The sequence below is a fragment of the Erinaceus europaeus genome, chromosome 10 (genome assembly GCF_950295315.1).
Source record: "Erinaceus europaeus chromosome 10, mEriEur2.1, whole genome shotgun sequence".
Taxonomy (NCBI): domain Eukaryota; kingdom Metazoa; phylum Chordata; class Mammalia; order Eulipotyphla; family Erinaceidae; genus Erinaceus; species Erinaceus europaeus.
In genome coordinates this window covers 42949633-42953914 of record NC_080171.1, presented here as the reverse complement: position 1 = coordinate 42953914, position 4282 = coordinate 42949633, and the positions used below count along the sequence as shown (strand labels likewise).

General features: G+C 41.2%; 1 pseudogene; it reads left to right on the top strand.

The window, feature by feature from the left end:
• The first annotated feature begins 1314 nt into the window (after nucleotides 1-1314).
• Nucleotides 1315-3679, top strand: LOC103115035 (small ribosomal subunit protein eS1-like; annotated as a pseudogene).
• Nucleotides 3680-4282: the final 603 nt, after the last annotated feature.

The window sequence follows — 4282 nt, the reverse complement described above, 5'->3', positions numbered from 1 at the left end:
TTGAGTTTCAGGTGCATGACCTAGTCAGTAAAAAGACCCGGGGGTGAGGTGACTGTAAGAATAGGGTTGTCCACCTGCAAACTGAAGGTGTTTACGTTGCCATTATTCTCAGTTCTTCAATAATGGCTATCACATCCTGAATAATTTCATTAAGGAAGGGATACTTCATGGAAACTGAGAAGGACTGAACTTTATAATTAGATGTTCCCTAAACAAAAACAAACAAACACACAAACAAAAAAAGACATCAGTCTGCAGCAATAGGGTCGTTTATAATCTTAATTATTTCAAAAGGAGTATAAACCCATACTCAGTGGTGATCATATGAAATAAATCCTAAAGGACTTTGAGAAAATCTTGAGAAGGGCTTTGAATTTCTACTAGGGGCTAAGTGGAGTTTAAAATTTATTTCTAAAATTGCCAAAAGACCCTTGTTAACATATTGGGTACAGTTTTTAAAAGGAAATGGAAATATAAGAGAAAATACTAGGGACCAATAAATGATACACACTGTTAAAGCAATGTAGAAGTGGAAAATACGGGTCTGTTAGAGTTAGAATTCTAAGAATTCTAACTTAATTCTAATCCTTCTTAGAATTCTAAGATAATTGAGATAGGACTTCAGGAAAGAATAATACAGATGGGAAAGAAGTGCAAATAGTAGGTGAAGTACTTAAATAAAGGAAATCAATTGAGCACAGATATAAAAATGAGAAGACTAGTGACCTGATGGATAATATGTGCTCAAGGAAAGTAAACAACTTTAATAGTGCTCCAAGTAAAATGAGAATCTACTGAAAGAATCATGTAATGCATCCTCAACCAAAATATTAACCTTATTAGCAGTTTCTTATCCTTTGGATTAACTGCTTTCTGATTTCCCTAATAAGTCTACAAAAATATTTCTTATAGCCTTCATGGAGATATCGCCAGTGTGGGAGATGTGTGATAGTCTGAGTATGTGTGTAGGCTGTGTGACCAGAATGTATGTACATCAACTATACGGCATTAAAGGAGGAGTCACGTAGGAATGAATACAAATGTCAATAAAGTCTTAATGGCCTGTTCTCTAGTGATAGTCCTCGTCAGATAAATAGCTGGAACCTTGTTTTCTGACAGTAGATACATTGACAAAGATAGACACTAGACCTGAGTTTCATAACATTTTCCCTTGGACCATAACTAGCAGAATACTCTTCACATAGCCTAAGATCTGTGTTGTAGTACAAGAGAGGTTAACAGCGGGTAGAAGCTTCCAAGGAGGACTGGGTAACAAAAGGATGCACAGGCCCTTTTGGCTCTTTGAGCAGCACCATGGTGGTCGGCAAAAACAAGTGCCTTCTAACAGGTGGCCAAAAGGGAGTCAAGAAGAAAGTGGTTAATCCATTTTCGAAGAAAGACTGGCACAACGTCAAAGCACCAGTTCTTCTTCTAGCGTTTGCCCTTCTTCCGTAGCCAGTCAACAGCATCAGGTTGAAAGCTGTCAGGAGCTGCTTGTTGCTGGCTTTGAAAGTGATTGGGATCCATATGGATTCAGTTGGCTAGGAAGGATCGTCAGTTTCCCCAATGAATGGGTACTCACGGGATGCACCACAAGAAGGTCAATCCAATGCATCCCAAAGCACCAGTAATATTAAATATAAGGAATACTGGGAAAGCACTAATCTCAAGAACTCAAGGAATCAAGATCACATCTGATGGCCTGAAGGGTTGTGTGTTAGAAGTGAGCCTTGTTAATCTGAAGAATGATGAAGTTGCATTTAGAAAATTCAAGCTCGGGAGTCGGGCGGTAGCGCAGTGGGTTAAGTGCAGGTGGCGCTAAGCACAAGGACCAGCGGAAGGATCCCGGTTCGAGCCCCCGGCTCCCCACCTGCAGGGGAGTCACTTCACAGGTGGTGAAGCAGGTCTGCAGGTGTCTGTCTTTCTCTCCCCCTCTGTCTTCCCCTCCTCTCTCCATTTCTCTCTTTCCTATCCAACAACAATGACATCAATAATAACTATAACAACAAAACAACAAGGGCAACAAAATAAATTAATTAAAAAATTATTAAAAAAAAAAAAAGAAAATTCAAGCTCATTACTGAGGATATTCAGGGCAAAAGCTACCTAACTTTCATGGCATGGATCTCACCCTTGATAAATCCATGGTCAAAAAATGGCAGATCCAGAATCAGGTGGTAGCACAGCTGGTTAAGTGCACATGGCGCAAAGTGCTAGGAGCAGAGTAAGGATCTGGGTTCGAGCCCCTGGATCCCCACCTGCAGGGGGAAGGGGTCACTTCACAGATAGTGAAGCAGGTATGCAGGTGTCAATCTTTCTCCTTCTCTGCTTTCGCCCCCCTTGATTTCTCTCTGTCCTATACAACAACAATGACAAGAATAACAGCAATACTAAAAATAACAACAATGATAAACAGCAAGGGCAAAAAAAAAGGGGGGATAGCCTCTAGGAGCAGTGGATTTTTAGTGCAGGCACTGCGCCCCAGTTATAACCCTGGAGGCAAAAAAAAAGAAAAAAGGGTGTCGGGAGGTGGCGCAGTGGGTTAAGCGCATGTGGCGCAAAGCACAAGGACCTGAGTAAGGATCCCGGTTTGAGCCTCCGGCTCCCCACCTGCTGGGGAGTCGCTTCACACGTGGTGAAGCAGGTCTGCAGGTGTCTGTCTTTCTCTCCCCCTCTCTGTCTTCCCTTCGGCTCTCCATTTCTCTCTGTCCTATCCAACAACGAACAACATCAACAGTGGCAATAATAATAATAACCATAACGAGGCTACAACAACAAGGGCAACAAAAGGGGGATAAATGGCCTCCAGGAGCGGTGGATTCATGGTGCAGGCACCGAGCCCAGCAATGACCCTGGAGGAAAAAAAAAATGGCAGACCACGATTGAAGGTCATGTTGATGTAAATACAGATAGCTGGAGTTGGGCAGTAGCACAGCAGGTTAAGTGTAGGTGGTGCAAAGCACAAGGACCGGCCAGTTCGAGCCCCTGGCTCCCCACATGCAGGGGAGTCGCTTCACAAGTGGTGAAGCATGTCTGCAGGTGTCTATCTTTTTCTCCCCCTCTCTGTCTTGCCCTCCTCTCTCCATTTCTCTCTGTCCTATCCAACAGCAATGACATCAATAATAACTACAACAATAAAACAACAAGGACAACAAAAGGGAATATATATATATGGAGAGAGAGAGAGAGAGAGACTACCGGTGGCTATTTGCTTCATCTGTTCTGTGTGGGGTTTACTAAAAAAACGCAACAACCAGATTTGTAAGACATCTTACGCTCAATACCAACAAGTTTGACAAATTTGGAAAAAAATGATGGAAATCATGACTTGAGAGGTGCAGACAAATGACTCAAAAGAAATGGTCAATAAATTGATTCCTGATAGCATTGGGAAAGACATAGAAAAAGCTTGCCAATCTATTTACCCACTTCATGATGCCTTTGTTAGAAAAGTGAAAATGCTGAAGAAGTCCAAGTTTGAATTGGGGAAACTCATGGAGTTTCATGGAGAAGGTGGTAGTTCAGGAAAGAATACTGGAGATGAGACTGGTGCTAAAGTTGAGTGGGTCGATGGATATGAACCACCAATCCAAAAATATATCTAAACTCAGACTTTTAATGACAAATAAAAAGTTTTACTGGTGATGTTAGAAAAAAAAAAAAGATGCACAGAGCACCACTGAGAACATACCCATAGTCTCTTGCTGCAAGAGCAGTAAGACTATTTAGCATTTATATGGAACTTTTAGATCATTAATTAGTTAATCCACCTAACTCCCCTGTGAAGAGAGTATTTTTAGTTCTTTTTTTTTTTTTTTTTTGTTTTCAGACAAGGAGCTAAAGACATACTGAAGTTAAGAAACTTTCCAATATTAATTAACTAGTGATTTATATGTCTACACTTTACTAAGAGTGTACAAAAACACCATTCCCACCACCAAAAGACTGTGTACCATGCAACCAACCCCCCTCCACCCCCCACCGGCCCAGGAAGCCACATGTCTACTCCTCACCACAGGGTTTTTACTTTGGCGTCCTACTTTCAATTTAGTCAGATCCTGCTTTTAGTTTCCCTTTCAGATCTTCTTTCTCAGCTTCTGTTGATGGGTGGGATCATCCCATGCTCATCTTTATCTTTCTGACTTAGCTCACTTAACATAATTCCTTCTAGCTCTGTCCAAGATGGGTCACTAGTTAATTAATATGAGGGGGAAATTAATTGTATGTCTCAAAGTTTTTAAAACACAGACTGAGTCTTTTTAATATATAGGCTGTGTATTTG